At 39.3% G+C, this 14,291-nt stretch overlaps 2 long non-coding RNA genes across 2 annotated transcripts; both read left to right on the top strand.

Annotated features, from left to right (window-relative positions):
* Nucleotides 1-2,421: 2,421 nt before the first annotated feature.
* On the top strand, nucleotides 2,422-4,717 carry LOC129746763 (uncharacterized). Its single transcript, XR_008737366.1, has 3 exons — nucleotides 2,422-2,909; nucleotides 2,965-3,035; nucleotides 3,098-4,717. It is a non-coding gene; the product is annotated as an uncharacterized LOC129746763 (long non-coding RNA).
* Nucleotides 4,718-9,589: 4,872 nt separating this feature from the next.
* Nucleotides 9,590-14,062, top strand: LOC129746764 (uncharacterized). Its single transcript, XR_008737367.1, has 3 exons — nucleotides 9,590-12,742; nucleotides 12,798-12,868; nucleotides 12,931-14,062. It is a non-coding gene; the product is annotated as an uncharacterized LOC129746764 (long non-coding RNA).
* The last annotated feature ends 229 nt before the right edge of the window (nucleotides 14,063-14,291 follow it).

The following is a 14,291-nucleotide window of genomic DNA, read 5'->3' as shown; positions in this document are numbered from 1 at the left end:
CTCCGGAAAATAAAACCAAGTGGCTGAAGAAATGCAGATTGGAAAAGATGATGATATTAACAAAAAGTTGGCTACGATAAACAGATAAATAAAAAGGTTTCTGCCCAATTGGATTTGACATTAAAATTTTGATTTAACAACACTTTCTAAAATAAAATTATGTCGGAAACGTTTGAATGTTTTTGATCCAAATATTCTCAATAGTTGCACTGGAGGTTGATAAAAATTGGAAAGTTGCCTTTCGGAACTGTATTTTAGTAAATGTCGAAAAATTTATGAAGATATGCCAAAGAATTTTAGGAAATCAAAAATACTTTTGCAACTCCACTAACAAAACTCAATCCCGACCCAAGCTACACAAATTAAGCCAACTAGCATTATAAAGTTTAATTATGGTTTAATTTATTAGCATTTTATATGCAGCTAGTTTTATAACTGTTTTACTACGGTCATGAACAATGCTTATATTCTTGATTTAATCATTTGTTTTCAGGTAGTTCTGAAAACGCAATCAAAGCTACAGTGAGCAAAATAAGAATAGCACCACTATGTGATTTGCTTGTTCAAATATGAATGAATGAAAATTACGAAAACTTTCTCCCCAGTTTATTCTGAATTGCTTTACGGATAAATCAAGCATAAGTTTACTTTTTTTGGACGTTGCAATTGGCGTTGAGGACCAAAAATGTGAAATAAGAATAGAACCACTTGAGCTTTTCAACAAAAACAAGATTGTTTTTAAAAATTTACTGAGTAAAAGCGAATAATAATGCTTTTACGAATAGTTTGAATAGATAACTGCATTTTAGGAGTTTTCCAGAATTTCCAAAGGTTTTCAAAGGTATTAAAAAGGGATTTTAAGAGATGCTCCTCTAGCATTAAGGAATTTGATATTTGAGCTGTAATTCTTCACCAGACTACTTACTTTCTTCATTAAAATGACGTGAAATGGTGAAACAAAAAATTAAGGGATAAATTTTGAATCAGAAAAAAATAGGTTGGAAATCAAAAACTTTGATTTTTTTTCAGTAAACCACACTTTTTCCAGTTTCAAGTCGTAGATGGCAGCACTATCTTGCAGTTAAAACCAAATTTAGTCTCAATATTGATTTTCCAGGTTTAATTAGGCCCATATTCATCATTTTGAAGTATTTTCTGATCACAGCTTTGTGGAATTTCACGCTGCAGAAAGCTTTTCCGGATTTGCAAAAGTATCACCAGCACAAAAATGTACAACATCCAGAATTCCTGCTCATCTCAACTTCCGATTCAATTGCAAATCATACCAATAATACTGCTAGCCGTCGGGTCCATCAAGCTCCATCACAAAGTATAACTTTATTCTGATAATCGGTCCGAAAAATTCACTTTTAGTGATCTTGATGCAATTCTAATTTTATATGGATTTAGTGATTTTAGAATTTCCAAAGCGTTCACACGGTACATATATTTATTTCTTTACCAAAATCATCCAGCACTCCTTAAGTAATCCCAGATATTCGAAAATGGACATGAATTTGATTAAATGGCAAGATAGTGCTGCCATCTATGACTTAAAACTAGAGAAATAGTGTTTGACTATAAAAAACATTAGTGTTTTTGAATTCCAACCTGCTTTTTAAATTTAAACTCAGCCTCAAATCTATATTTCATCATTTTGTATCATACTTATGAATGTTAATGAAGAAATCAAGCAGTTTGATAAAGTTTTATAGCTCAAATATCAAAATCCTTAACGCTAGAGGAGCATCTCTTAAAACCTCCTTTTAATACCTTTGAAAACCTTTGGAAATCCTGGAAAACTCCTTAAAATGCAATTATCTATTCAAATAATTTGTAGAAGCATTATTATTCACTTTTACACAGTAAATTTTTAAAGTGGTTCTATTCTTATTTCGCACCCCTTTTTCACATTTTTGGTCCTCAACGCCAATTACTACGACCAAAAAAAGTAAACTTATGCTTGATTTATCCGTAAAGCAATTCAGAACAAACTGTGGAAGAAAGTTTTCGTAATTTTCAATCATTCATATTTTAACAAGCAAAACACATAGTGGTGCTATTCTTATTTCGCTCACTGTATTACCAAATATACTGTTCAAGTTGTTAAGAAACAGTTCTGAATGCTATTTTAAAATTTCAACCAAACATGAACTAAGAAGCTTGTTTTAATGTTTTATAAAGACACGCAGTGCCTGATATTAAAACCGTTATAAAATAAGATGATATAAAAATCTTTGAAATACTTCAAATCACCGGAAGTGGTATGAATAAATTTACAATATGATTATTGAGTTGAAGGATCCAAAAAGTAGGAGGGAAAACTTGATGCTTGGTGACATCATTAACCTAAAATGGCGGCTTCCACTTTGTAACGGTTGTACCTGGTTACATGTTTTGTAGAGTTGATTTGTTATTTATAGTAGTTTTTTTTTCAATACAATAATTGTATCACAAGTATCTTTCGTGTCATTTTTGTTAGTATCTAGTATTATTTATTAATGAGATAGTTCTAGTATATAATTGAATTGAAAACGATTTCCACCAATCATTTATTGAGAGTCGAACTTGATAAGAACGCTGCATTGGAGTTACATTCTTGTTTAATGATAGTTGACCTTATGTCATAGCGTAACGGCCTGGATTGAGAATTTCCCGAGGTCGAGTTCGGGATGTATCTCCCGGGTCATGTGGAAAAGAGAAAGCTAGATATGGGGCTGTAGGAGCAAAAACGAGCAACTAGATCGTGCTCTCAAAACCCGAGCCTCCCCGAGGGTTCTCGTGGTATGACGTAGTTCCGGGGAGCTAGGTCTGATAGCGCTTTCCCTGATCTGAGGGTTCACAGTCTTACATTTAGCCCCAGTTTGCCCACGAGGTTGGTTGTGCGCGTTTTTGTTCGGGTTTCGTTAGTAAGTCCTTGTAAAGTGAAGTGTTAGTTCTTTTAGATTTAATCATTCGTTCTAGTTTCGTTTAAGCTAGAAATAAGCCGTGTGTGTGTCAGGTTACCAATTTTGTGTGCCTAAGAAAATCAAGAGGTAAAGAAAGTGCTCTAAATAATAACCGTGCTCTAGCTCTAACACAAACTCTCCTAACATAGCGATCGCCAAAAACAGCAGCAGGCCCCCTGCCACACACCACACCCCGATACACCAGCCCGTTGGGCATACCTTCTTCGCTGGAAATCAAACCACCAGCTCGCCCGATTCGTCAACATATCGGCATCCGAAGAAGTCTGGGAGATTCTGGTGGCACTGGAAGCTACATCCGGTGTAAGCAACCCCGATTACACCAGCATACATCCGGTCAAACCACTATTACCATCCACCACTCACCGAATGAAATCTGAGTTGCGAACAGCCAATCATCGTCGCCGTCGTCAGCGAGCCACAGCAGCAGCAGCAGATACAACCAAGTAGGTGCTTTCCAGTAGGGGTTCATCCATAAAGGATGACACCTTTCATATAACCAATTGATCGATCATAACCTTTTTTAATCGGGACGGTTACAATAATCCGTTTCCCCGAAGTCAGGTTGCCGAGGCATTTTGGTCCACCATTCCATCCTTTATGACCGCCCCAACCTAGAAAAACTAAATATTCCCCGGGAAGAGCGATGAAAACAAGAGCACGGAGAACTAGGTAGAGAAAAAGGCACACGGCTAGGTATAGAGTAGGGTAGCTAGAGTAATGATCGTGTTAATCGTTAAATGTTAATTTATTACTCTTAATTAAAATGTATCCCCTCACCATCTACATTCGCCCTTTGATTACGTTAATACACTAAATCCAAATCCTAGCCAGAATTTTTAAATTGAAGAGAAATGACAACTTCACTTTCGGTCGTTAGTCCATTCGTCAGCTCGCTCTGCGCTTGGCGCATTTGAATTCGAGTCCACCACGCTTCCAGGCTTGGGGAGTTATTCTGGGAATGAACGTTTGACTGTCCAATGATGAGTGTTTCGGGCATGGGTGCCGTCGAAGAATCGTGAGTCCTTGGTCGGCTTGAGGCGTTGTGGTCACGTGTCGATGTTGACAGACGTTCGTTGCGTTAGGCGAAAGTCTGAGTTTGGTCGTTTCGAAATCCTCGTAGTCTTCGCTGTTCTCTGCCTTCCCTTGTTTTGGGGAGCAATGCAAAACGACTCGTTCAAAGGAGTCTCATCCGGGCAAAAACCAGCTGTGCGGTCTCCCTTCAGGAGTGGCGCTTTTTAAGCCGCACGGAAAATCCAACAGTCAGAGCAGCACCGACTACATATTGGCGCCCAATGTAAAATAGAAAAATGCCATATGCATCTACATATTGCAAAAAGTTCAAATCCTAACATTCGAATATTAATTGTCGTCCATCGTTTCAGTTCGAGTTCATAAATATGAAAAATTAATGAGTAGTATTATTTGGATAATTCGTTTAAATTATTTGTAGTAAATCGTCCATCATGTACAAAGGTACCGTTTGTAATTACGTGGGAGAAAGTTTCGTTACGACTGTGTTATAAACCAACATGTTAAGTAATTTCATCGTGTGAACATTGTTCACAGAAAATTTGAGTAGACCAAGTCTACAGTAATCGAGCGGAAAATTCGCAGTATAGTAGTTTTGTGATATTTGAAACCAAAGAACTGTTTGTTTCAGATTTATATTTATTGTTGCGTTAACTCGGTGGAATTATCGATTAACTGTGATATATCTGTTAATTTATTTATTATTATACTAGCTTTAGGTTAATTTATTTTTCATATACATATTTATTTTCAATTTTTTTTCACATATTTATTTATTATTTATTATTTATTATTCCTATTTATTCAATTTTTTGTTTTTGTTATTATTTATTCACTTAGTTACTAATATATTTTGTGGTGGTTATTTTTGTTCATCCTAGAATATATTAATTTGTTACAAATTAATATGCCAACATACTTAAGCAATACAAATATTGTTTGTGAACATCTTTTCTAGTCAAAAAATTACATAGCTTCTAGTCAATAACAAAATCACTGTCGCTCGTCTTTATTTCAATATATTTTTTTTTTGTTATTTCGTCAATAACACATTGAAATCAAACAGCATTGGTTGCTAGTATTTTCAGCGATTGGAAAATGGCCACGAAATATCCTTTCGCGCATGACTTGGAGAATGATGAAGTGGATTATGAATTGCGTTTGCGAAACTACGGTGAGGAATGTAGGAAAGATATTGCAGCAAAACAAAGGTTACTCAAGAAACTGTTTAAAGAAGATGCAAGATATAACAGGGATTATGGGACCAAATCTTCCATAGATGAAGAATACGATAACATTGTCCATAAGGTGAATTACATTCGTACTCAATTGGCATCAGGTCCACAGGCAAAATTAATTTCTAGGCTAAAACACTACTATCTCCGAACATACAGATGCTTAGTGGGGACATCGGAGTGGATGAACTGTAAAAAAGTGTTACTCAATAACATTATTGAACTTATTAGCCAGCACTCAGATTTTACAGCGGCTATTTTGCTGGAGCAAAATTCTGAGAATGAGGGTGCACATGGGGGGGATTTTACGATTCTTGATCCATCACTGATGCCTGCGCAATCCACACCAATTCGGGAACCACGAGCTAGAGACAGAAGCTATCCGACTAGCGAACTTCTGGACGCACAGAATCGCCTAGGTGCGATACCTAAAGCTAGAGCAACAGTTACGACAAACGAAAATCGTTCAGCTAGGGAGCTAGAACTAGAAAATCAAGTTCAAAGTTTACAACAACAATTAACGGAAATGAAATTATTGGTTCGAAATTTGCAGTCACACTCAGAAAAGGCGAAGCAACAACAACAACCTAGCTTGGACCAGGAGGATAGAAACGGTCAGGTTGTATTTTCAAATTTGAAAGAACCAAAGCCAATCGAGCGTCAGAAAGGTTCACGGGGGAATGGCTTTTCAGGAATTTCCGAGCCGTATCATCCGATTCTTAGCTTAGATACGATACCAGGTAGAAGACCACAGCCTTTACCTCGTTCTCATATTCCTTCCTTGCCGACTCTTCAACAAATTCCTAACAACCATCTACCTCAAATTTCGGAAATTGAAGACAGTAGTGAGGAAGATGAACCAAGATTCGAACCCAGACCATTACCGAGACCGGCTAGACTAAGAAACTCCCAACATATGGTTGAGTCGATGCATTATGACAGGCGTATTGAAAAATGGAACTTATTTTTCTCGGGGGATTCCAAATCATCCTCTTTGGAGGATTTTATTTATAAAATTAAAGTTTTGGCTAATATGAATAGAATTCCTCTAGATAGTTTGATTGGACACATTCATATACTCTTGAAAGGGGAAGCAAATAATTGGTTTTTCACGTACTACAATCCTCAGTGGAATTGGTTGGTATTTGAAACCCAAATTAGATATCGTTTCGGAAATCCAAATCAAGACAAAGGGAATCGACAAAGAATTTTTGAAAGAAAGCAACAGAGGGGAGAAACTTTCATTGCCTTCGTAACAGATATTGAAAGATTGAATAAGCTGTTAATTAAACCGATGTCGCGAAGGAGAAAATTCGAAACTATTTGGGACAACATGAGGCAAAGTTACCGGTCAAAATTGTCATGTTTCTCGATCCAGAGTTTAGAGGAACTAATTCAACTCAATTACAATATTGATGCGAACGATCCGTCACTTCATCCAATGGTGCAGAGGCATTGCGTGAACAACGTGGAGGTGGAGTCAGATAATGACTCTGAAGCAGAATACGAGGAGTTGAACGCTGTTGAGAGAAAGCCAGGTTTTTCACAGAACAACAGAGGTAATGGAATTGCTCGATCACCTAATCGAGACGGTTTACACCAAGGTCGGAGACCCGCTCTTTGTTGGAACTGTAGGAGAAATGGGCATTTTTGGAGAGAATGCACAGAACAATTAAAAACATTCTGTTACATCTGCGGTAAACACGGAAACATAGCCAAGAATTGTGATGGTCACAGGAGAAGTCCGAGAGTTAAAGAGTCAGCAGAAGCAGCAGACGAATCGGAAAACTAGACTTGGGATGCAGAAGAAAGGGGCCTAGCATCCCTGATAGTAATCATGTCCCTAAATCTACCGAACCATTTTTAGATCCATTTCATAACCTCTTAGAGATTAAAATCCAAACTAGCTTATGTCCACACATCAAGGTAAAAATATTCGACACCGAAATTGAAGCATTGTTAGATTCGGGGGCTAGTATCAGTGTAGCCAATTCCGAAGTGTTAGTTGATCGATACGGGTTGACTATGCTTCCTTCACCAATTAAAATTTGTACGGCAGACAAGACACAATACTCTTGTGTTGGGTACGTGAACTTTCCTATTACTTTCCGGAATATAACAAAAGTAGTGTCTGTAGTGATTGTACCAGAAGTAACGAGAAACTTAATTCTTGGGATTAACTTTTGGAAAGCCTTCAATATCAGGCCAATGATACCGAATGATGGGACTTTCGAGGAAGTAGCAGAAACATATTCGATCCTCACAGAACCAGAGCTGTTTCATTTTTATATCCACCCTATCGATGCATTACCAGTAGTTTTCAATTCTAAGCCGGATCCGTCATTGGACATTCCAGGGCTAGATATTCCGGAGACTTCTCAAGTTACCCCGGATTCTATCGAAACGGAACATGAACTAACAGAAAACCAAAGACAGGAACTCGCAGAAGCTATTTCAGAATTTCCATTCACGTCGGAGAACAGACTAGGGAGAACCCACTTGTTAGAACACACGATAACGTTGTGTGAAAATGCGAAACCAAAACGGCAAGCTGTGTATCGTTGTTCACCTTCAATACAGGCAGAGATTGATGCGGAGATAGAGCGCTATAAAAAATTGGACGTCATTGAGGAATGCTCAAGCGAATGGGCTAACCCTCTAGTTCCGGTTCGGAAATCGAACGGGAAACTACGAGTGTGTTTAGACTCCCGTAAAATAAACGCGCTGACCAAGAAGGATTCGTATCCCATGCGGGATATGAAAAGTATTTTCCATCGTTTGGAAAGTGCATCTTTCTTTTCGGTGATAGATTTGAAAGATGCATATTTTCAGATTCCGCTTAGAGAAGACTGTAGGGACTATACCGCGTTTAGGACAGCGAAAGGGCTATACAGGTTCAAAGTAACTTGCTTTGGTTTGACGAATGCACCCTTTTCGATGAATCGGGTGATGGATGCTTGCATCGGCTTTGATTTGGAACCGCAGGTATTTGTCTACCTTGATGATATCGTGGTGGCAACCAAAACTTGGCCTGAGCATATTAGACTGCTCAAGGAAGTAGCGAAGCGTTTAAGGAATGGAAAGTTAACTATCTCACTGGATAAATCACAATTTTGCAAGAAGCAAGTTAGCTATTTAGGATATTTGCTGAACTCCTCTGGAATCTCCATAGATAACGCAAGAATCGAACCAATCCTGAACTATAGTCGTCCGAAAACAGTCAAGGATGTTCGACGTTTACTGGGCCTAGCAGGCTTTTACCAACGATTCATTGGTAACTATAGCAAGATTGTTGCTCCTATCTCTGACCTTCTAAAAAAAGGTCCCAAGAAAATAGAATGGACAGAAAAGGCAGAGAAAGGGTTCCAAGAACTGAAATCAGCGCTTGTTTCAGCACCGATCCTAGCAAATCCGGATTTCAATCTACCGTTTGTCATCGAATCAGATGCATCGGATAATGCAGTCGGAGCTGCGCTGATCCAAAACATGGATGGATCGCCAAAGATCATTGCATATTTCAGCAAAAAGCTAACGAGTACGCAGAGAAGATACGCAAGTGTCGAAAAAGAATGTCTGGGAGTCTTATTGGCTATAGAGCATTTCCGACATTACATTGAAGGTACCAGATTCAAAGTGGTGACGGATGCCAGAAGTTTACTGTGGCTTTTCACCATAGGGGTTGACTCTGGAAATGCTAAGCTTTTAAGATGGGCTTTGAAAATCCAATCATTCGATATCGAATTGGAATATCGAAAGGGCAAGCAAAATATAACTGCCGATTGCCTCTCGAGATCATTGGAAACAATTAATATGATGGATGCAGAATTCAACGAACTTCTTCAAAAGATAGCGAATGACCCTCAAAGTTTTCCAGATTTTAAAATAGTGGATGGACAAATTTTCAAATTTGTTAAAAATGACAAAAAAATTGAGGACAGTCGATTTGCGTGGAAAATTTACCCTCCAAGTGCGGTAAGGCAAGAAATAATAAGAACTGTTCATGAGAAAGCACATCTTGGGTTCGAAAAAACGTTGGCAACCATTAGAGAAAAGTATTTTTGGCCTAAAATGAATACTGAGACAAAAAACTTTTGTCAACTTTGTTTGTTGTGTCAGCAAAGTAAAGCGACGAATACAAATTCAACACCTCCTATGAAATCTCAGAGAAAAACGGTTGAACATCCATGGCAGTTCATTACTATGGACTACGTAGGTCCGTTGCCAGTTTCAGGGAAATCACGAAACACAGTCCTGCTCGTCATTACCGATGTGTTCAGTAAATTCATACTTTTACAACCATTCAGGCAAGCTACGTCAGAATCACTGGTTCCATTTGTAGAAAGTATGGTCTTCAACTTGTTCGGTGTTCCAGAAGTCGTGTTAACTGACAACGGGTCACAGTTTGTTTCTAAATCGTTTGAAGAATTACTAACGAAATACCACGTTACGCACTGGAAGACACCGAGTTACCACCCTCAAATAAACGACGCGGAAAGGGTGAATCGGGTTGTCACGACAGCTATTCGAGCAAGCATAAAAAAAGATCATAAAGAATGGTCAAATAATTTACAGTCGATAGCTAATGCAATACGCACATCTGTACATGAAAGCACCAAGTATTCACCGTACTACATTGTATTCGGGCGGAACATGATCACGGATGGACGGGAGTATAGGAACCTTCGCGACATGGAAACACCCGACGAACTACTGGCAGAAGAAACTAGAGAGAAATTAAATAAGGAAGTACAAGACAACTTAAAGAAAGCCTACGAAAAACATTCTAAACAGTACAATTTGAGATCGAATGAAAAATGTCCAAAATATGAGCAGGGTGAAGTTGTTCTTAAAAAGAACACTGAACTCTCCAACAAAGGGAAAGGGTACTGTGCGAAATTAGCTCCTAAATTTGTGTTGGCAAAAGTTAAACGTACAGTTGGCGAGCACTGTTACGAATTAGAAGACGATAAAGGTCGAAGGTTAGGAATTTTCAGTTGTAAATTCCTAAAAAAATACAAACAATGAAATTCTTTGAAAAACGATTTCTAGATTTTGTTTTCTGAAAAATCAGGTTTGAGCTATGTACCCTGTTAAAATGGTAACAATACGGCGTAAGGCCAAAACTAGAGATAGAGTTTGATATTCCATGGCGAATATTAATTATTATAGACTCTAGAAGTGGACATTAGAGAATGCAATCCATTTCCCTCGACAACGAACTGTGTAGAGCCTTTCTAAAACAACAGTAAGACTCGCGAATGCATCAGAGCAGTTTCCAAATTGTAAATATGTACTCAATCGTCAAGATATAAAATCCCTACCTAATGTGTTTGTCTAGTATTGATTGTTAGTAGTCCTATCGCTTAATTTTTAGGTTAGTACTTACATTAAAGTTAGTCGATATAAGAAAATGAACCTCGCAATTCCAGCTCAGGTTACAGTGAGCCACTTAAAAGTTCATTCCAGTGACGAGTCCATCGGGAATTGTATGGTCGAAGGCATCAATCAGTACATCTGGTTATCCTTAGAACCGGAATCCTGCGTCGGTCTTACACATGTAGGTTTTCCGTATTCCAGTATGGATCAGCCGAAAAATGCTCGCTCAGAGAAGATCAACGTCCACAAGTTCAAAAAAGTACACCGTAGAATTCCATAATTCGAGTCGGATCGTCTGCGATGGGTTGGAAGAGCAATCATTGTTGATTGTTGCGAATTGCTGTTGAAATATCGTCGGTCCGGTCTTCCGGTGAAGAATTTCGGGAAACAGCACCGGAGTTCGATAATCCAGATAGGTATCGAACAGGTGAACTCGTTCATACTTCGGGTTTAGAAGAAATCCAATACAATCCTGCGGCCAAGTCGAATCGTATTCCAATCATGCCAATTCGGTGGGGAAAATTGGTCCATCAAATTAGAATGATTCCTCCAGTTGCATGTCCAAGTGAAGCACGTCTAAGAGCCGGAAAATAGTCACGGAAATTCATTCCGGGTTTACGCCTTACATGAACATCCCACGACGCAGCAACTAAAAAACAACACAAAGAATCAGCTTAGGAGAAGAAAACTCACCGTAGTAACTCGCCCCGTTTTCTGGTTCCATCGATGATCGCGAACAAGCTGGTTGAATCCGGTAAAACACATTAAAATAAGATCGGAACAGTTCTTATGTGTTTCGATGACACGTTTGGAATTCTAACAGACAGCGCGACTTTGTTTAGGTTGATTTTGACACTTCTCGGCCCACTGCGAAAACGATGCCTACATGGCATAGGCTCGTGAAATATTTCACGTGAGTGACTGTTGCTTTCCAGTAATCGGCGGTGCGCCGAGGTGGGAATTTGATGAAAAAAAAATATATCGAGTTTTAGGGAAAAATGGAAAAATAATGCAAAACGATGTTTGCAGTAGGCTATTTTTTTCTGAAGCAGTAACAGGGGGTGGGTATCTTTAACATATTTCGCTGCTCAACGCAAGGATTGGGGTTGAATACAAAGTTAAGATATCAAAAATTATCGTCGTTTGAAATCGAGTAATATTTCGTTGAAGCTTCTACGTGTTTTAGAGGAAATACGTAAGAAGCATTAGTTTGAAGTCGCCACGAAAATTTTTTAATGAGAAACTGGTCGTGTTTCAGCGTATCGTAGTGGGAGGAAGTGGTCAAAATTAAATGAAAGTGAACATGTTTGGTGAGTGAAATAGTCGTAAAGTTGGTTTCGTCGGGTAATAGTTGTTTTTTTGTTGAGAGAATTTGACGTTTGCTGGAGACCGGAGTCGCCGACGTTGATGGTCAGTAACAAGCATACGCTGTAATGGCCTATGACTTGGAAATAGAGGAGGAGTTAACTTTGTTAACGATGAAACCATATGACCCCAAATTGTCATTTCTCTTGAGAAAATGAGAACCGTACACCCTTACGAAAATTTAGTTGATTCGATTCAACTAAATTTTCGTAACTTAAGCACGGAGTTATGTAACGGTTGTACCTGGTTACATGTTTTGTAGAGTTGATTTGTTATTTATAGTAGTTTTTTTTTCAATACAATAATTGTATCACAAGTATCTTTCGTGTCATTTTTGTTAGTATCTAGTATTATTTATTAATGAGATAGTTCTAGTATATAATTGAATTGAAAACGATTTCCACCAATCATTTATTGAGAGTCGAACTTGATAAGAACGCTGCATTGGAGTTACATTCTTGTTTAATGATAGTTGACCTTATGTCATAGCGTAACGGCCTGGATTGAGAATTTCCCGAGGTCGAGTTCGGGATGTATCTCCCGGGTCATGTGGAAAAGAGAAAGCTAGATATGGGGCTGTAGGAGCAAAAACGAGCAACTAGATCGTGCTCTCAAAACCCGAGCCTCCCCGAGGGTTCTCGTGGTATGACGTAGTTCCGGGGAGCTAGGTCTGATAGCGCTTTCCCTGATCTGAGGGTTCACAGTCTTACATTTAGCCCCAGTTTGCCCACGAGGTTGGTTGTGCGCGTTTTTGTTCGGGTTTCGTTAGTAAGTCCTTGTAAAGTGAAGTGTTAGTTCTTTTAGATTTAATCATTCGTTCTAGTTTCGTTTAAGCTAGAAATAAGCCGTGTGTGTGTCAGGTTACCAATTTTGTGTGCCTAAGAAAATCAAGAGGTAAAGAAAGTGCTCTAAATAATAACCGTGCTCTAGCTCTAACACAAACTCTCCTAACATAGCGATCGCCAAAAACAGCAGCAGGCCCCCTGCCACACACCACACCCCGATACACCAGCCCGTTGGGCATACCTTCTTCGCTGGAAATCAAACCACCAGCTCGCCCGATTCGTCAACATATCGGCATCCGAAGAAGTCTGGGAGATTCTGGTGGCACTGGAAGCTACATCCGGTGTAAGCAACCCCGATTACACCAGCATACATCCGGTCAAACCACTATTACCATCCACCACTCACCGAATGAAATCTGAGTTGCGAACAGCCAATCATCGTCGCCGTCGTCAGCGAGCCACAGCAGCAGCAGCAGATACAACCAAGTAGGTGCTTTCCAGTAGGGGTTCATCCATAAAGGATGACACCTTTCATATAACCAATTGATCGATCATAACCTTTTTTAATCGGGACGGTTACAATAATCCGTTTCCCCGAAGTCAGGTTGCCGAGGCATTTTGGTCCACCATTCCATCCTTTATGACCGCCCCAACCTAGAAAAACTAAATATTCCCCGGGAAGAGCGATGAAAACAAGAGCACGGAGAACTAGGTAGAGAAAAAGGCACACGGCTAGGTATAGAGTAGGGTAGCTAGAGTAATGATCGTGTTAATCGTTAAATGTTAATTTATTACTCTTAATTAAAATGTATCCCCTCACCATCTACATTCGCCCTTTGATTACGTTAATACACTAAATCCAAATCCTAGCCAGAATTTTTAAATTGAAGAGAAATGACAACTTCACTTTCGGTCGTTAGTCCATTCGTCAGCTCGCTCTGCGCTTGGCGCATTTGAATTCGAGTCCACCACGCTTCCAGGCTTGGGGAGTTATTCTGGGAATGAACGTTTGACTGTCCAATGATGAGTGTTTCGGGCATGGGTGCCGTCGAAGAATCGTGAGTCCTTGGTCGGCTTGAGGCGTTGTGGTCACGTGTCGATGTTGACAGACGTTCGTTGCGTTAGGCGAAAGTCTGAGTTTGGTCGTTTCGAAATCCTCGTAGTCTTCGCTGTTCTCTGCCTTCCCTTGATTTGGGGAGCAATGCAAAACGACTCGTTCAAAGGAGTCTCATCCGGGCAAAAACCAGCTGTGCGGTCTCCCTTCAGGAGTGGCGCTTTTTAAGCCGCACGGAAAATCCAACAGTCAGAGCAGCACCGACTACAACTTTTCTTTTTCAAGCAGAAAATTACTGAAAATCTCGTGAAACAGCCACAATAAGGGGTATTTGGTGAAAGGGCTAAACGAGAAGAAGCCGAATTTCTCTGTCCAAAACCATCTCGAATTTCTTTGTCCAAAGCCATCTTGAAATCCAGAATGGCGCCATTCGCTCAACTCCGCTACAAAAAAATAAATAAATTGAAAATGCTGTAAA

This window comes from Uranotaenia lowii, chromosome 2 (genome assembly GCF_029784155.1).
Source record: "Uranotaenia lowii strain MFRU-FL chromosome 2, ASM2978415v1, whole genome shotgun sequence".
Lineage (NCBI taxonomy): Eukaryota > Metazoa > Arthropoda > Insecta > Diptera > Culicidae > Uranotaenia > Uranotaenia lowii.
This window is presented reverse-complemented; position numbering and strand designations above follow the sequence as displayed.